Raw genomic sequence first — 20,448 nt, 5'->3', positions numbered from 1 at the left:
AGAGGACCATCTCTCTCTCTCTCTGTCTCTCTCTCTCAATTCTTCCACTTTAGCATAGTAGCACCCTTTCCCGTTTTCGCTTCAGCATCGTCCCCTAGGCAACGCGCGCCCTCGGTCGTAGGCACCTGCGCGTAACAGCGTACAGCGTTTGCTCTCGCTCTGGCACAGGCACAACAGCGCAGGGGCAGCAGCAGCAGCATCCCCCAGCTCGGCAAAAGGATGCCGCGCTCGAGCAGCATCTCCAGCGCGCGTAACCAGAAACGCCGAACCGACCGAACCGACCGACCGACCGAACCGACCGAGGGTTCGTTCTGGAACGCGAACGCGCGCTACCCAAAACGTGCCCGCTCGGGAAACGGAAACCGCGCGCACAGAACCCGACGGTCGGGGTTTGTTTTCCACTGGCTGTCGAATCGGTTGGACGTGGTTACGGTTTGTTGGCAGCGTGCGCTCTGTTCCCAGTAAAAAATAAAACAGAAACTCCGTGGCTAGTGGTGCACAAAAGATTAAATTCAACACATCAGTTGGAGCAAAGTGTTTGTCGGAAGATTTGCAAACGGTTAAAAGGATTTTTGGCAACAACAAAAAAAAACATAAAAAAAGTGTTAAGTGGTCAAAGAAGGTAAAAACAATCCTTAACAGTGAATATATATGTGTAGTGTTTCTTTGGTATTTGAAGTGCAGCGATTGTTGTTTAATTGTGCCACTGCAACACAGTGAAAAAAAAAACAAAACACCCAAAAAACCAACAAAAAAAAAAAACACCGCCAACTTGATCTTTCTTCACAAAGTGTGCGGTTTTCGGTACATAACTCCGCGTACGTTTTGCTGCCTTTGTGTGGTGCGTTGTTGGGTTCAAATAAACACACTCACTCACTCTCCTCCAACTGTGCAACACATTTCTTCCGCACAGTTTTGTGCACGATTAAGTTGTAACGACGCGCCGTACGGTTTCGCGTCTCGCGCGACCAAGTAATCCGCCGGCATCGGCAACAGCATAAAGCCCCCTCCGATCGCCATCGAAGACTACGAAAGATAGAAAGGAGCAGGCCTGGGAAGGCTGCTGTCGACAGTTGTGTTTTTGTCTTTTTTTTTGTGTTTTTTGCTTTTCAAATTCTTTCATCAGCTCGGCCTCCTTCACCCCTCGGGGGTGAAGGGTCTGCGTGCACCGTGGCCCCTTGCGGCAGCAAAGTAATTTCGCGATCATTTTCGCCGGCCAGGTTCGCTGCGATCGGGGATTTGCGCCCCAAGAAAAGGGACTCGTTTAATGTGAGTGTGAAAGTAAGCCTACTTTGGAGGGGGGCGGGGTGGAGGTGGGTGGACAGATTAGACCCAACAGTACAGTGGTTGAACTTTTAACTTATCCCAGCGGCCTTCTTTCCCTGGTGCGGCGTAACCACGGGTGTCGGTGACATGTACTGCCCGGTGGTTGTTGCTTGATGCCGTTGTGTTGGCAACACAAAGAACTCAAGAAAAAAAAAAACGTCGACTTCAAAATAAAGCCAAAGAGACACACACACACGTCTTGGTCCCTCTCTCTCTCTCTCCCCGTGGTGTGACGAATGGATTGGCGGAAATTAATGGTGGCGTGGGACTTTCGACTTTTAAGCTTCTTTTCTTTATTTCATTTATGTTTCCCCCCTTTTTTTTGTCGCTCCATTCCGATAATGGGCTGGACCCACTCACCCACACCCACGTTGGCCTTTTGTCCCAGCAGCTACTTACACCGGCCGCCACCAGCTTCGAATTAGGGATGTTGGATGTAGTGCAAGGAAGGTGTGAAAAAGATAAATCGTGCCCAATTCGCTACGCTGATTCGCGCGCTGACACACACAACCGGAGGTGGTTGTGGCTTGATCCGGCGTGATCTAAATTTGTGACCAATATTGCACACACTGCTGAACGGGGGCTTTTTTATATTTTGGTTTCCATTCGTATATCGTTAACCTTTTCATCGTACGCTGCAAATCATTTGTGATGGTGATTGTGGGAAAGGTGGTCGTGGTGGAGTTGGTGGGTAACGGAGCGTGTTATTAAAAAAATATGCAACGATACTAATGGACCGTTTTGATAGCTGCGTTTCGTTCCACTGGTCGTGGAACAACGCTTGGACGGTGTGGGCAAATTTGTGAGCTTATTTTGATTGGTCGTAATGGAACTTAGTTTTTGCGATTTTCTTTTCTTGACTGGTTGGTTAGATAATCATTTTTTTAAGAAGCAATAAATTGAGCTTAGAATATTTTCTATTTCCTCCAAAAAGTATCACTGCATTTAGCGTGAAACTTTACCGGAAGAAAAAAATACAATCAGATTTTAGCTAAAAAAAAATGTTTAAAAAATACCATGCACAATTGTACGAAACTTTAAACGTTAATTATCTCATGAATGAAGGTTCAATGCGTTTATCTTGTCTGATTTATATACAGTCCGTTTTAAAATCTTAATCAAAATACCCTATTTCCTAATAAATGTGAACGTGGGCTCGTTGACATCTTTTTTCGAATTTCTGAACATTTGTTCGCGTTCAGTATATATCTTAATAGCAGTATTTAAAAGAAACTTCTTTTTTTATATTCTTTTTATATGCAACATTAACCAACGATTCCTAAAATTTAATCAATTCTGAAGAAAAAATACGATCGATGGACGTATGAAATTAAATTAAATTATTTATTAAATAAATTACTTTTTGATTAAATTTAATTATTAAAAACATTACTAAGTTACGTTACATCCTCGTAATCACAACAGTACCAAGACGAATACAAATTACGAACCTCCAAGAGCTCGATGCAACGATCCAGAAGTAGTCGGGAGTTTTTCCTTTTAAATGCTGTGCTCAATTAGAAAAAGAAAAAAAATAATTAATTGAACCCAACCGCTTGTTCAAGATAATATTATCGACTCTTTAACAATATTAAGTTACTCAACAGTAGTTTCTGTAAAAAATAAATATAAAAATACTCCTTAAAATGCTTATTCATACAATTTTTCACTACTTTCGGCTTGTCCATATTCGATACAGTTTCGTATTGGGAGCTTCATAAAAAAAACCCATCTCTGATTTTATCCAAACTAAGCGCTTTTTTATGCTTTATTATTGATACTGCTGAGAATAACTTCTAGAATAGCTCTTCTAGAATAGCTCTTCTAGAATAACTTCTACATGAAAAGAAAAGCTTATTGTAATTAAGGCATGGCATAGTGAAGCAAATATAAAGATAAAATAACATTTCATGGAAAGCATTTTTCCCCCTGAGTAACCTGTTTTTTAATCTCCAAAGTATTCATAATTTAAAAAAAAAAACATCAACAATTACTAGATGTATGCCTTATCACTAGCCACTCCCTTATCGACTGCAGTACAGTAATAACATTTGCAATCTATTAACTGCAAACGCTTTTAACCACGGCCTTTGCGCGTCGGCTACATGAATCCATCGCACTTCAAGCTGATTTCAAGCTCCCCAGGCTGTTACTCGTTTACCCCTTTCTTGCGTTGAATATTAATTTAATAATTTCCATGCGTATCGCTAGCACAATAATTAAGCTAAATTTGTTCTGCTCCACAACCACCAAGCGGGCGCGTTATCGTCACACGCGTTGTACACTGATTAATTTGCACAATTATCGTTACATTAAAACGTTGCCTGCTTTTTCCCTTCTTTTCCTGCCCGGTTTAGCGATCGAAATCGATCGCTGGACTATTAGCCCTGTGTGATGATGGGTGTGGGAAAATGGAAGAATGCACGCGAGAGAGAGAGAGAGAGAGAGAGAGAGAGAGAGAGAGAGAATGCAGAGAACGGGACCAGCAAACGATTAACAGCGATTAAGACACCTTCACATGGTAATCGATGGTGTCATTTATTACTTCCCCCGGGGGCCAACATCGGTCCGTCTGTCCTTGCCGTGAGGGTTTTGCCGGAGAAGTCCGAAACACACATAAGGGTCCAAAACACTAGGGACGAAAACCAGACTCAGTCGTCGCGACTCTGCTCACCAGCCGAGAGTTTCTGTTTTGTTCTTCTCCTCCGTCTTACACTCCGCTTTTCTCTTTTTAATGGATCAGGCGAAAAAAAGTGATCGTGCAGTGATCGATTTATTAGAGCCGCAGACAGGCAGTTACGCTGTAGACATACACACACACGTGCATACACGATCGTGCAAAAGGGTCGTCTAAAGTTTTATGATGTGGCATAATTTGAAGTAAAGCGTTTCGGTGTTTGTGAGCCAGTTTGTGAGTGTGTCTCGATCGGTGTAAAGTGATCGTTTTAATGTTGCTGTGAAGAAGGAAAAAAAGGGATATCTTATCGTGTGCGAGGTGAATGTGCCTGTGTGTGTGTATTAGTGCCGGGTAAAGGTTGTTTAAGAATTGGAAAGATAAAGCAACAGAAAACGACATCATTAAAAACCGTGCCAGAAGATAATATTTATAGTGAGTGTGTATTTGTGTGTGTGTGTCCGCTGGCCGTTCTGTGTGCCTGGCTGAGTTGTTGAAGGGTGAAAAAAGGAGCAGAAGCAGCACACTGACTGCTTGATCAAGGCACATACAGTGTTTGTGCGTGTGTGCGTGTGTGTGTGTGTGTACGGTAAAAAGGTGAAGATCAAACCTAGCAGAAGCCCTGACGCCTGAACCAACAACCTTCAACAGACGCGTAGCCCGTACAACCGCAGCACTACGTGCAGGTAAGGATTGTGTTAATTAATGGCATTTAAATTTTCCCCGTTACTATCTCGGTACCCCGTTTAGCCTAGAGGCAGTACACACAGCCTGTTCGGTGTGATCAGGCCAGAAAGGGCAATCAAAAAGGGCTCTTCCCACCGGTAGGCAACTGCTGGGACGTTTCTTCACGGGGACAAGAACGCGCCCCCAAGGAATGTTGCATCTTCGCACCGGGACCTGAGAAAAAAGGTTTCCTTCTCGTCATTGTGCCTTTATTTTGTTGCTGCTGACTCTGCTGCGATCGCAACGGATAGATCGCCCGTTTGTGTTGCTTACCCTTCCTTTTACAACTACCAGGTGCCTTTGCTCCGGCGGAGCGGTACCGTCCGGAAATCTAACCCAATCTTCCCTCCGTTTTGTGACGCCCTGTACCCATCGGGATCCCCCGTTCCCTTACAGCCCAAAGCAGGCTATTTACACTGGCATTATGTTCCCTTGTGTAGTCGCGTAATGCACGTTTCGTGTCGCGCGCGTGGTTTTTTTTTTTATTTCGGTCGTCCACTGTTCGCCGTTCCAATCACTCTGCGCCTGCTGCGCCTGCTGCTGCAGCTCTGGCTCTCCGGTTTGCGGTGACGCGTAGCGTTTGTGTTTATCTTGCCTTTCTAATGTGTGTCGCGCTTACCTCGTCGCGCGGCTTCGAAGGGTCCACCGAGCCTGGACCTGAGGGTGTAGAGCGATCCTACCGGTGCAGTAGGATTTAATTAGTTTTCGGTTTCAATTTGGGCTTCTTTTTTTTCGTCAAACCAAGACTTATTACCTATTAATTGTGATCGTTTAAGAGCCCGGGGGCTTTTAAGAAGATGGATAGAAGCTTTTTTCATTCGATTGTTAAGACTGTTTACGTATCGAATGATGAATTGGCTTGAGAGAACAACTTTCAGGGCGTCGAGGCAGTCTTGCTCGATTAGTTCTAGCAAAAGGTGCAAGTATGCAAACTCTTTTGAATCATATTTATCAAAAAATTGGAAGAAGGAAATGTCAAACAGGAAGAATCTGTTTGATACAAAGTTTAAGGAAATATCCGTAATTTACAGTTTATACTGTACATAATATGGTTATTTTGTTTCAAATAATGTCGTTGTCAAATAATAACAAATGATTGTTTCTGGAAAAAACCCCGAAAAAAGACTAACTGTAAGCCCCGTTTGCTCAGGTATGAATCAATGCTTCTTCTTCTATTTGGCGTAAAGGCCGGAGTGCATTGTCCGTACGCGCTGGTGCAATTTCGATTTTCACTAACGTATCTGGTAAGCCTAGCCTTGGTCATCGAAGGAATGGTCATTCCGGATCTCAAATTTAAGTAGTTTTTTTTGCCGTTTATTGATGCGAAAATGGATGCAATCTGTACACAACGTTTCTTGTCCTTTTTAAGTAAAAAACATGGAAAAATAACATATTTTCTGAAGCGGTTCCAAATTGTTCGGCAAAATGCTTCGGTCAGCCGCCGCCAGATGCACTAGTGAAAATGGAAATTACACTAGCGAGTACGGACAATGTCCCCCGGCCTTTAGGCAGGGTCTTAAGTATCCGGTAACAACAAATAAAACAGCTCTGTCGTGTGAACCTAGAAGCAAATGTTGAGCATTCCGAGTAGAGTTCATTCTAACGAACAAACGATCAACATGATCAAATCAACGTTCATCGGTTCATTATAAATCATAATAATTGCGGGGTAGGGGTACAGCATTTTTTCATTATTAACTTATATTAATTTATGTTATTTTCATCATTCTCTTCATATTTAAAACACAATACACTGCCGAAGCCATGCAGTTGCTTAAACTGTAAAACGTATTAACTGTGGTAACATTTAATTTGAAGCAAACGTAAAACATGTTCTAAGGTACACATATTTTTTCCTGCGCTTTTGAAACAAGGCCATGAACATAAAGTATGAAATTCTATAAAATTCATCTTAAACGCTGTAGAACAATTATTCTACCTAAAATTGTAGTGTCTGATTTTTTTAATATTATCTTTTATCTTATTACATACTACGTATTCAAACAAAACACATCCTAATATCCTCAAAACAAACGGCATACATACGGTTAAGATTGCACTCTTAACATTGTGCATACAGCCAAAGGGAAGATAGTACATGCAATTGGAAGTTGTTTATTGTTGTTTATTGCCAAATTACCCGTCCGCCGCGAAGGTTTAACGAGTGCCTGTTTTAGTACTAATTTCTTAATATGTTTCTAAATGTTGTCGCGCACAGGTATAAGTTAAATAATTCTGCGTTATTTGTTCGTTAAATTTCCTCGTCATTAAACGTGCTCATGGGACCATTTGCACCATATTAATTCTTTTGTTTTATAGCCTGAAATCTTCTTATTGCGTTATCACTGTAAGGGCACCATGTGATGGAGCTGTATTCAAAGATTCAAAGATCTTTGACTGTTTTCCGGCACAGTTTTCACAATGAACAGCATTATTCAAAATTTACAAGATTTTTTTCAACAGTTGCCATTATTTGTGACAGGTGGGTTGTTGAAATACATCTTGTCAGAATAATTCTGTTAACAGTGCATTAACTTGTCTTATTTATTGGCAAGTATGAACGTTTCGCTTACATTTGAGTTAGTTTTTGATGTCTCGAAAACTGTTTCGATTTTTTAGTCTACTTTTCTCTGCTATATGTCTACCATCTACACTGCTATTAACCACTGCTATACATTAACCACTGGTATACAATTACTGCTATACATTAACCACTGGTATACAAAATACGTTTAATTTTTTTATATATTAAATTAATAAGTCTTGAGATAAATGTTTTAAACGCTTTCTATAATAAAAAGATGCAATAAATTACATGAAAAATCCTATATCGTATCAAAACACAAACGAACACAATTCTAAACATGTACACACATTATACTTTTAAATTCGGAATGTACGGCCCACAGATTCATAACAATAACGTTCGACCTCACTCGCAAACTGTAATTGATAACATTAAATGTACACTTCTATGAGCCATCAAAATGTTACGGAAACCTCCCTCCCAGCCACACACCATTTTCTTCTAATACTAATGTGCACTCGCAGCAAATTTGCGTTAATCCGCAAATGGCACAGAAACAACCCCGATCGATAGCGAAAGGACAAACGACGTGTGACTCATCAAAAGATTCCCTTACCGATGGCACCGCACAGGTGAAACAGTTCGGCAAGAAACCCTCATTTCTCAAGCACCGCCACTTTCCATAAAACGCAATCGGCCGGCATCGTACGCACACGGGCGCAACCGGGCGCAGGTCGTCCTGTGCACGAGCACATTGTACCCGCCCGGAGCGTTTACCCCGCTTTGCTCCGGAATGGCGTAATTTTTCATGCATCACTGCATGTATTTAATTACCATAAATCCCAAAACTCATCGACCAAAACTCGTGCTCCTGCGGCGGGTTTGTTTGGTCACCTCCCTGCGTCACCGCACCACTCACGTGAACAGTTTTTGCAACCTCCATCCCCCCCCCCCCCCGAAACCCAACGGCAACAACGAAAACGGAAACCACGATACCGTGCGGAGGGAGGGGGGGACCGGGAGAAAACCCGCACCCAGCGCGTCACCGGCGCATTACTGCCCCGAGACGAGAGTGAGCGGTTTTATGCTGTAAAAATATTAATTACCACATTTATTTACAGTAAATTAAGCCACAAAGCTACGTTTTACGGCGCAATCGGTCGGTTTATGTGTGTGTGTACACCGTGTGGATGGATAGATAGAAGGGCAGCCGGGAGTCTGGCACGCAAACAGCAGATACTTCCCATGGGAGATGGAAGAAGAAGGGAGGAATTAGCACGGGAAGACGACTCATCCAGGGATCCAGGGTTGCGACAAAACTCGAGTTGACTCGAGCACAACACAGCCCGGGAACAGAATGGGGAGAGATCTTAATTGATCGGCCAGAAAAGGGGTTTCGGCGTCGGATGAGTTGCCCGGCTGTTTAATGAAGGTAACAAAGTGGATAACGGCCGGTCACCACTCCGATGTGCATCCCTCCAGTTTGCTTGCGCAGGTAGTTTATGGCGAGTACGGAAGACGTACGGATTATGCTTTCATCGTCAATCCGACTGTTGGGAGGCACAGTGTGCTGTGAAGATGTAATTAAGTGACCAAAAAGGATATACCGATCTGGTTTAAAATATAACTAGTCAGAATTTTTATGATAAATACGCATCAACAGTTTAACTTCTTCTGTTACCTATCTTCATGTCGTGTACAAGCAGAGTACTCAAGAGATACTAGAGTTCAGAAGTGTATGTTCTTTATTTGATTGAATATACAATATCAAATGCATGCTTATCAAAGCTCAAATGCATTAGGTAGTGTGTACAACTCAAATAATTTTGCTTTTCTCCAAATTTATTGGTTATCGTACATACATATAATATAAAGGAACTAGATATTTTAATTAAAAAATTGTTTTAGTGAGAAACTTAAAGGTCGGGCTACATGGATCGTACTCCGTAGTGTAATTTCGATTTTCACTAGCGCATCTGGCGGCGGCTGTCGGAAGCATTTTGCCAAACAATTTGTAGCCGCTTCAGAAAATATGTTATTTTTCCATGTTTTTTACTTAAACTGGTCTGGAAAAGCTATGCAATTGATAGATTAATATGTTGTGCAAGTATTTCAGCCATTTTTGCATCAAAACATGATGAAAAAACAACTTAAATTTGAGATCCGGCATGACCATTCCCTCGACGACCAAAAAAAGCTTTCACCAGCTTCCGCCAGATGCGATAGTGAAAATCAAAATTACACTACGGAGTACGGTCAATGTAGCCCGGCCTTAACGATTGATGTAATAACTATAGAATAGGCACGAGAAATGGTTTTATGTCCCAGTCGAAAAAAAATACATCTGTTTTATCGAGTTGCAAGAAGCAACACCGTGCCAAAAATGTAAAACATATTGTATAATTACACCGAAACATAAAATCATTCGAAATTACTGCATCATATTTATGTTTTATACAAAACTACTATCGAGGTATTTGATGAAATACTTCTCATTCGGATATTAAAAAAAAAGTGGAACTTTATCTCGGAAAGTAAAATGACAAATTTTATGGAAAAAAATAATATTTTATTAAATGCGGGGTTTATAAGGAGTTCTCATAATTTTGGAACACTTTCTTGACTTTTATATGAAATTAACTTTCAGTACTGGCACTCGGACTCTATAGTGCCCTTTTTGGACAAAACTAACAGGAATTCCAATGAGACTGCCCATAAAGAGTCATATAGAGCCAATTTTCCAACAAATAGAGTTCATTTCCGGCAAGAAAGAGTCAAGAAAATGTCCCAAGGTTTTGACAACCCCCTGAAAACCTCTGTAAAGATGAAAACGTTGAAATAGCAAAGATATTTCAAGATAAAAAAGGTTAAATTAGACATTGAAATTGACATTTAAAGCAAAATAAACGACACTCCGATAAGAGAGCAAAACGCATAATGTGCAAGGCAAAAGGTTTATTTTATTTAAAATTATTATTAATTTTTTGATAACACTATAATTAGGTCTTCTTCGAACACTAGATTGGAGGGAATTAAATCCCTTCATTAGAGTGACAATTATCTGGGTTACATTCTTTTTCTTTATGCTGTATAGAATGTATGAATTTATTTATTTTATTTATTTTATTTTATTTATGTAATTTTTAGTAAGACGGCTTAGAATGTATCAATGTTATTCATAATAGTGAGCTCCACACATTAGTGAGCAAGATAGTGAGCGGAAGGCTGCTGGCTGATTACTTTTGAACATAATCAATTATGAATGGTCGATCAGATAATCGAAAAATGTGTTAATCAACAATATTTTGATTTTGTTTTTGTAAATACACGAATTTTGGTTATTGTCAAACGCTCTACTTTCAGCATATTTAAAAGACAACAGACATCAAAGCCGAAAAAGCTCAACATGATCATGATTTCATGATATCATGATTTTTTTTCCAAAGTTTTGAAATTGTTCTCATTCAGAATTTTCTGCATTCTAGTGCATAATTAAGCTTATTCAACGTTGTCTCTTTCAATGATTAACACCAGTAATAGTTTTCAAACTTACTTATAAAGGCTTTTCCTAGCCAAAGGAAGGATTGTAAGCAGCAATTGTGTACTCAACACATTAATAAAGTAAATCGATTTTTAAATCACTCTAAACTAATACTCTCCTGGATTCATCTTCACCATCGACTTACTATCCCACTGTGCTCCTTCCTCCCATTTCATCCCATACGCCCAACGGAGGAAGATCCTGCTTCTTCCACTGATGCCAACGCCTACTGCCTCCAGCGCGCAGGAAGAAACACCAGACAGTTTGATGTGTTTCTCACGGTCAGCAGAAAATGGTCTGCACTCACTCACCGTTTGCGTCGTCGTCGCTGTTGCCCCAGCCACCCCCAGTTCCCCTTGCAGGGAGGGCCGCTAAACTCCGCTAAACAGAGATGAACCTGAGCTGTTTGGCTTGTTTGGCGGTCAGCCGGCCAGATGCAAATTAGCATGTTCATTACACCACAATCATCCGTGTCTCTAGTCTGCCCCGCGAGTATGCCCGCGTAATGAATGTTTTCAAGGGTTGAATCGGATCGCTCTCGGCATTATGATTGTCATTATATCGTCGGTATCATCAGCCCGGCAGTCACCGGGGGATCAATGTTAAACGCAAAACCGCGCGCAAACACACACACATAAATTGCGCTTGGTGTCGTCCGCAACATTCGGGGCGCATTAACACACGCTGGCGTACGTCGGTCGGTCGGCGTTTTAATGACGAATTTAAGCAGGAAGCACAGGTTGTTAACAAAAACTAATTATCGCACAAGGGGTGGCGTGGGATGGGGGGGGGGGCATAACACGTATTTTATGTGCGTGCAACAGCCAGCCAGTAATATCATTTACGGCGGTGCAGTAATCGTTCGGACGTTGCTGTTGCTATTTTACAATCAGGCAACAACAAAAAAGACCCTTCCGATATTATGCCATTAGACGTTTATTAGTTTGCTTGGCGAAGAGTTTGCGCTTTATGGATATTACAGCCTTTAAACAGGGAATTGGAAATTATATGAGCAGAGAGCGAGAGAGGCAGAGAGAGAGATCTTAAACTCAAACAAAACCTCCACTTTTTCATCCGATTCGATCCCATAGAGGTATTATTGATTTCTGCATCGTACAAAATCCTACACAACACCCAACTCATTTATCCATGTGAAGCATCATTTGCTCCAGCCTCCTCCCATTCTACGCAAAGAAACTCACCCTCGAGCTGTCGATGCTTCGATGAAACGCGTCAAATGCGCGTAGCACACCAAGACTTATCGGGAAAATGTGTAGAAGTTTATTTCCAAAACTCACTGACTGTTGCCTGCGTTTTTTTCCTTTCATTTCTTTCATATTGCCCTCCCTCCGCGTCATTTCATTCCATCGCGCCCAAAAAACCGAACGCCGGTTGCAGTGAGTTGAGCGCGCTGGAGGCGCGCTGGTCCGTACTTGGGTGGGCCTAAATTATGACCGAAAGTTTTGTTTGTTTCGAGTTTTATTTTTACGACGTCTGGTTTGTTCGGCAAAGTTTCCATATGTGCGGTGGTGCGGCTGTTACTACCGCCGCCTGACGCGCTGCCGGTTGCTGGTGCTGGCTGGAAAATGAGCCGCCGGTCCAGTGCGGCAGCGGCCCGAATTTTCACCTCCCCCCTGCCCGTTGTCGGTTTTTGTTTCTTGCGTGCGTGCTTTGCCTTCGGACCGGTCGTAAGTAAAAATTATCCAAACACCCAGCGCTAAGGGGGTATCTCCCCCCCTTTGCTTCGAATCTTTCTGCTTTGCCCCAAATATTAAATAAATGGGGTGGGTGGATGTAGACACACATACAAACACACACGCGCGCATAAGGAGCTTAAGGATGTTTGAATGGATTGAAGCCCTGGTAACGACATCGGAGCATAATCGGGTGGAAAAAAGTGTTATTAGTTATGGTATTGATGCTAGGAAATAGAAAGGGGCGAGCAGTGTCGCGACGATTGCGACGCTGCACTTAGCTTAATCAATCTGCAGATTAGATCGGCTTAGGAAGTTTGCTGCTGGTGCGGAAGCAAATTGGTTGTGTGTTGAAAAAGTTTTTCCCCCCCTAATAATCATATCCGCAATCAAGCGCAAGTAGCGTTGGATTGCTTTTTGGTTTTCGTGGAAGGAAATAAGTTTGTGTAATGTTCTTTGGTGGTTATGAAGAAAAAAGCTGTATTACTGGTTTGATATGAAAATGGTTAAAAATTGGGTAAAAAAAATTCACCAATTTTTAAAGTTGAAAGATGAGTGAATGATATCGATAATATTCAAACACATGTTAGGAGACTCAAACCACAATTTCAACGAACGTTTAAAAGACAAATACTGCATTTCCAGTTCAGTATCTGATATGCAGATGTGCTGTCAAATAAGTAGTCAAAATAAGAATTAAAAACTATTGGAACCATAATTAATAAAAAAATATAGTGAAGTTTTTGGATAATTTATTTTATTTTATTTTATATATTTTATATATTTAATTATTTAACAAAGTCATCTAGCCACGCTGGTCTTCATAACATAATTCTTTCTATTTTCTTAACTAATACAAAAAATCAACTCATTAACAAATAAATAAGAGCTGATCATAACAATAAATTAATAAATAAAAAAGAGAGGCAACGGTTGCCTTAGTAAATTTCCACTTAAGCTAGGATCGACGATGCTGTTATCTGAGCTATATGAGTTGATCATTCTCAAAAGCGAATCATTAGAATCAAAAACTGTAGACGTAAAATCAGTACTAAATAAGGGAGTTGCCTGAAAATTAACATCTTCTAGAATACAATGTTTCTTTTCAGTTACGGTACACAGTATTTAGGAATGATCTGTTTGTTATCAGGCGATTGAAAAATTCTAACCAATCAAATAACCAATAAATAATTTTTTCTTTGAATTTTATTTATTTATTTTTTATTTTTCTATTTTTTGTACGAACGACCTAGCTGGTAGTTTCACAAATATTTTTTTAAGTTGTTTCAATAAAAAAAATATATGAAACAATATCAGAAAAAAAAACTCAAAACTAGACTTTGAGAGAAACACACTAATATACAGCAATAAATCAATAAAAAAAAACATAATGGGAAAGGCAAACAAAACTAGACTTTAAATGTAACAATATAAAAAGAGTGAAAACAACCTGTACAGAAAGATAACATATAATAGAGATAACGCAGATAACAAAATGTATGAGGTAAAAACATAATAATAAAGAGAGAAAGGAGATAAGATAAAGATAAATATGGGATAAGCCAAGGTGGAGGATGAGTTATAAACAGATCTATTAAGATCTACAATTACACAACAACTTTTGACAAATTATTAAGCAAACGCAACAAAACTCGCGTTTGTTGGAAATTCTAGTTTGATTAACAATAACTAAATCATACCTGTTTTATGTTGATACCAAGTAGTTGCAATACAGCTTTCATTCTCATGATTTATTGACTACAAAGTAAACCTTAGTAGATAGCGCCCCACGTTGCAAGCCAATTGAGTAAACAATTATACTAAAAAAAACTGCCAACTCAACTAAAAGAAACAAAGATGGAAAGATTTGCACAGTACAAGATCATGTACCATCCCGGTGGCAACAAGTGCTCCAGGCTGAACCCACGACCGATAGAGAGAGAGAGAGAGCGAGATAAAGCGCCAGCATAGAGCCACCATGATGGGAACGCGACTTAATCGGACAAGTGCATCAGGCGCATCAGGGTACGGCTGCAGGACCTAGACACGACATGCGACCACCATCACCAAGCATTCACGACGGCACTAATTAGCTCTTGGTCGATGAATATATTTTCAACCCTCCCCCTGCTTGCTAGCTACTTCTCGACCAGCTTGCTTGGTGGCATATGGGGTGGAATTCGCTCATCTTCCTACAACCGCCCCCTGGGGACCCTGGGGGCAAATGTATCGATGTCATCGTCACCAAAGTCTAGCGTGTGTCGGCTTTACTACAGCGCCCATCTCTAGTACCCTCTCGGCCGACTCGGAGACTGCATTCGAGCCAACCCCGGCTCATGAATATGCACACCCGATTTGACCGCACTTGAGCCCTTGTTCGATGGCAAGAAAAACGACTAAAAAGACAGGAACAACGGGAACGGCATGACCGCTGAAAAGCTGCACGCGAAAGCGGCCAAACGATTTTTCGATGCTCATTTGCGGAACCCTTCAAAGGCCCTTTGCACGGACACGATAATACTGCCAAACGGTGCACTTTTCAACGCGCAACCCGTCAAGTGTGCGCATCATTACTCTTCGTCTTGCGGTGGACGGCCACTTGACGGACGGCCAACACACAGCGCCGATCGGTGGTGCCGATGGGTGAATGGGAGTTGGGCTTTCGCAAACCTTAATCTAGCCGACTTGGTGGTGGCGGCGGTGATGATGGTGGAATTGAGGATGGTGAATGATTTAAAAAGTGCAATTTGCCCATTTGCTTGGGCGAGTGGAAAGTGCAGTGTGTTTATTGATAGTGTAGTGAAATCGGCTTTGTTTCGTCTTAGTGGAAATGATTTGTGCAACTTGATTACTTGTAACACTTTTTTATCAAATTGCGTTTCCATTATGGTTCATTTTCAACCGGAAAGTACCATTTATTCATTTCATTTTATTATTTTATATGGCACTTGCTTTGTGTTTTGTTGAATGAAATCGCAGCTTTATCTTGATATTACTCATGCTGACATATTTACACCTTTTTTGTGCTTTTTTTGTGTGTAATTTCGAATTAAAAATTTGTTCGTTTATTTTTTTTCATTGTACATTTTTATTATTTTCATATGTTTTATTATATTATTTTTTGTGTATTTTGTGTATGTATTTTTCTCTCGCATTTTCATCTTGCATTTACTTGCATTACCATTTAATTTGTATTGTTTAAAACTACTTTTACTTGGTCCATTCTTTCCATTTGACTGTTAAATGTTCATTCAGTGTCCATCTTTTATGATCTTGTTTTTTTAATTATATTTCAATGGTATAGGAAATATATTCTAATTTGGATATTCTAATTGTATCAAATTTGTTCATGTCTTATTTTGTTCATCTTTTATGATCTTGTTTTTATAAATATATTTTAGTTGTATAGGAAATATATTCTAATAGGGATATTCTAATTGTATCAAATTTGTCATTTCTTATTTGCTTCCTTGTTCAATTGTCCATTAATTTGCACATTTTAACTTTTATCTTCTGATAGTTTTTAGTTGTATGAGTGAAGGAGGGAACGTGACGTTTTTTATCACACCCTAATATATAAGAAAAACATAAAATACCTTTTTCTATTAGGAACATAAAAAAAACATAAAAACAAACAAAAGTATAAAATTAAAAAAACATTACATAGCAAAAAATATAAATAAAATAATAATTTCGGATACTTACTCTTATTTATCAAATGCTTATCACACGTATTTGGTTTTGTGAAGCAAATAGCTGAAACATACCGTACCCTTTATAACAGGGGTTTCCAAGTCAGGTTCGAATGTAAACATTGCTATTCGCCGTGAGAAAAATGTTATTCCACATCGATCTGACATTTCATTTTCATCCTAAAAATGTTTAATTTCTTCAGCATGATTTATCAACACTTCAACGGGCTGCTGCCATCGGTTTTCAGCGGGGTTTGTTTGAAGCCGGATCTCATCACCCGTTGACAGGCGAGTTATTGAAAATCATGCCGAAGAAATTAAAAATTATAATCATGAAAATGAAGTATCAGAGTGATGTGAAATCATTTTTTGCACGCAATCAACCGGAAAACCCTGTAACAAAATTAATATACAATCATCTGGCATTTGACCTAATTAATCAGTTGAAAGAGAATAAATTGCATCGAAACCATCAATACGTTTCTTAAGCCCGATATTTCACAATTCTCCTTTCATTTTGAAAGATCTTTTCTGGTCTGATTCTTTCTCCCCAAAGCAAACGAAAAGTACCAGTCCCTTTCATACCCCCTTTTACCACTCTCAAATGTAGCCTGTCAATCTGATTTCAACGAAAAACTACGCACTACGCCCGTACGTTTTTTCGTGTCTATTTTTGCACTCAACCGCCGCATCTCTCGCGGGAGTTTAACCGTACCTTAAGTCGTACCAAGACCACCCTACCTGCATAGGAATTATTATTCTGGTTGCTCCAGTTCTTGTTGCTTTCCATCCGTCCGTTCCCACGTCCTTTCCACCCTTTGCGCAGAAACGATGGAAACCGAAGAGAATCAGGTTTTAGCTTTAGCTTTCGATTCGGTGTCTTTCCTTTGATCTAACTGTAACGCTGAAGCGGTGCGTCGGTTTCGGGCAGGATCTTGCGGCATTCGTACCAAGCAGGTAAGCCGAGAGAAGCGAGGAGGGCGGGAGTGTAGGGAGAAAAAGTGGCAGCCAAACTGCTTCCATATCCGGGAGCAATATTGCCGTGATAATTTGTGTTAACGATCGCCGGTGTGCAGACGTTTAGAGGATCTACGGTTGGATTTCAAAAATTGAAGAAAAAAAGCAACTGTTGCTTGCCTTTTTCTCCACCCATTCCCGGTTTAAGGTTGTGTCCCCCAAGGTTGATTGGAGACCGACAGCCGAGCGAAAGAGAGCAAGAGCGAGAGGAAGCGCATAAGAAATTGGTTTCCGATCGATTTCACAAGCAACAAAAATCAACCCGTTCGATGCGCGTTCGATTCTTGACCGCACACGCGATCACACTACCAGACGCACACAACCCCCTCCCACCCACTACCCCACCTGGTGGACTTGGTGGTGGGGCGTTTGGACCACCGGGACCTAATTAGCTGCGCTTTGCGGCCGCATCCGGACAGGTTCAGGCTTTGGCGAAATGTCATCGCGCGGTGGCACAGTTTTGTATGAAATTTATGCGATTCTTGGTCTTGGGTTTTTGTGGGCCTGTGAGCGTGAGGGGCCACGCTCGCAAGGGGGGTAGAATATATTTAGCGAACCGCAGGTGCCATCAAGGTAAATTAAGATGTATGTCTTGAAATGGGTATTCCGTGCCATAAATTGAAACATGACAGGAATATTCTCCGTGCAGTTGCAGGCAATGCAACAAAGTAAGATTGTGCTGCAAAGCGAAACTCCAATTAAATAAAGACACAGAAAAAACACATATATGTGAGGCGACCATTCTAAAGATATACAAAAAAGAAATAAAAATAATAATAAATACAGCGAATAGTTTATATCTGCTTGAACATGTACATTTTTATGGGTGTTGTTAATAAGAAATTGTCAAAATCATGTTAAATATAACGTATATTTTCCAACGCATTACAAGATGCATACAACAAGAACAGCTTAATGCAACAAATAGGAAAAATTAGTTAGTAAATTTGAATTTGTAAACTTGTGAAGAAGTCAATAAAACTGTTGGTAAGTTAAACAGGATAATTTATTCCTTGGAGGGGTATTTAACTACGGTTTGATTTATTTATGTCATTTAATGGTAAATTGTATGTAAAAATCAGAAGCCTATTTTCTTATTTTAGTTAATTTTATTCGCGTTAGACTGACGGAAATTAAAAACATTAATTACTAATTTGAGCCTTTACAAGGAACTTCATAAATCAATACAATTGTTTCAACATGACAATAGGATACAAGTGAGGTAACTAGGTCTGGGTAAAACATATATTTTATTACACTATTAGATGCTTTTCTGCGTTAAATATGAATGTTCAAAACAATATCAAAAGCAAAATGTTTACAACAAAAAATAATTATGGCAAATGTACCAATAGTGGTACCAATTTGGAGTGGAACAAATGTGCTGTAAAAGAATTTAAGTGTCTAAGTAAATTAATGACTATTTTAACACATAGCAATTGGAGTATGTTTTATCTTCGCAATCACAACCATTTATAGCATCAAACACTACAAATTTACGAATAAAATAAGTATTTTTGTGTCTACTTCGTTGTACCAATCGTCGTATTGTGTTCCTATAGTGGTGGTAAACAAAGGTGCCTCAAAAACTGTGTATAATATAAATGTTAAATAGTTTTTAAGCTATTCCTTTCATACGAATAGCTAGAACTATTGCCATAATATTGATTTCTTGCGTAATTTAATCGTAAAAAAATTATCCGTTTCAGTGACTAAAATACTAACTTAAGTACTGTATAACGACTGTAGTCTACACACGCGGGCAAGGGTTTGCTTGATTCCAAATTGATTTTTCACTCAGCGAATATATGCGAATTTTGGCCATTTTTTTTTTTTTTGATAATGATGATTAAGATGATAAGAAAATCGAAAATGTCCTATTTTTACTTATTTTATGACTATTACCACTATAGGAACATGCCTAGTTTGAGTATCTATAACGGTAAACCTATGGTAAAAAAAACTTGAAAATGCGAAAAAAGAAATATAATTGCGTTAATGTGAGGTCATTTACAGCGTTAATAAAAATTTGAATTTCGTAATGAAATCCTAAGGATTTTCGACAAATGTTCACATATTTCACAAAATAATCGATTTTTCTGACACTATGTTACGGAATGGCTCCATTTTACTTTTAACTTCTGTATAAAAGATCAGATAACATTTCACACTAATATAAATAACTTAATTACTCTTAAATTATCGTTTGAAGCGGATTATAGTGCAATACCACCACTATAGGTACGTTTACTCTACCCTTTAAATTTCTCTTGGCTGAACAAACCATTGTGACCAAAATATGTGTTGAATTAATAAATATCTGTTGAAACATAATCAACGATTTTAAGAAACTATGATTATTTACCTTTTAAACCTGTACATTTGGGACTAAGCAGATACTGTTAACTTTTTTTGTGAGTAGACATGTATATTTATCAAAAGGACCTAAGGGACTTACAAGCATCTTTAAAACAATTTCATTTTTATAGGAGCAACATGTTAAAATCTGTGCTGCAATTCCCTCTTTCCTATTAATTTAACTTTTTTTTTTTGCACAAATGACACTCTCCACAACAATCAACCTCATACTCCTGTGTGAACATAAGACGTGGAGAAGGCGTGTCCAAATGAAACAAATGCCTATTGCAATGCACTTTCAGCTACCATTGCTCGATTTCGATTTGCGCGTTCGCTGATTGGCAACGTACTCACTAAGAGTCCTTGCTAAAATTAAACATTAAACCCCCCTCACCGTTCCATTTCCCCAACCCCTGGTTTGCCCCATTCCTGCCGGTGGTAGGGAATAAAAACTCGATCCACACACCATACCACGGACCGAACACCGAAAGAAAGAGTTATCACATTTCACAGCTCCTCGTTAAGCAGCCGTTGTGAACGGTGGCGTTGAGTGGCAGCAAAGCAAAACCAAACAAAAAAAAAAAAAACACCCGCTAGAAACGAGCAACGTACGCACTGGCAAGAGCAAACCAGCGGGTCGTAATGGAGAAATATTTTTATGATTTTGTATAACCGTAAACATAAACAAAAAGGCTGTCGGAAACGTGAGGTCCAGTCGCGGGGGTTTGGTTTGTGGCGCACAGCGTATCAGCGTATGGCGATCGGTTGCAGTTGCAAATGTGTCTAGTACAACAAACCAAAAAAAAAAAAAAACAGAACCTCTAAATGCTCGTTCAACTTTAACCAGTTGATTGAAGCCATCAAATCATTACCTACAGCGCGTACCCCAGTGC

The 20,448-nt window shown here is 39.8% G+C and overlaps 1 protein-coding gene across 4 annotated transcripts in view; it reads left to right on the top strand.

Moving 5' to 3' along the window:
- Positions 1 to 165: 165 nt before the first annotated feature.
- LOC121597330 (protein Wnt-1-like) overlaps positions 166 to 20,448 on the top strand; it is a 37,009-nt gene continuing 16,726 nt past the window's right edge. For 2 of the 4 annotated variants that reach the window (XM_041923008.1, XM_041923007.1), the window contains exons 1-2: positions 166 to 622; positions 4,070 to 4,686. The gene's annotated coding sequence lies outside the window, so the exon portion shown is untranslated. Of the gene's footprint in view, positions 623 to 849; positions 1,270 to 4,069; positions 4,687 to 20,448 lie in introns of those variants that run through there. The other 2 variants (XM_041923009.1, XM_041923010.1) reach the window with 2 other exon arrangements.

This window comes from Anopheles merus, chromosome 3R, assembly GCF_017562075.2.
Source record: "Anopheles merus strain MAF chromosome 3R, AmerM5.1, whole genome shotgun sequence".
Taxonomy (NCBI): domain Eukaryota; kingdom Metazoa; phylum Arthropoda; class Insecta; order Diptera; family Culicidae; genus Anopheles; species Anopheles merus.
This window is presented reverse-complemented; position numbering and strand designations above follow the sequence as displayed.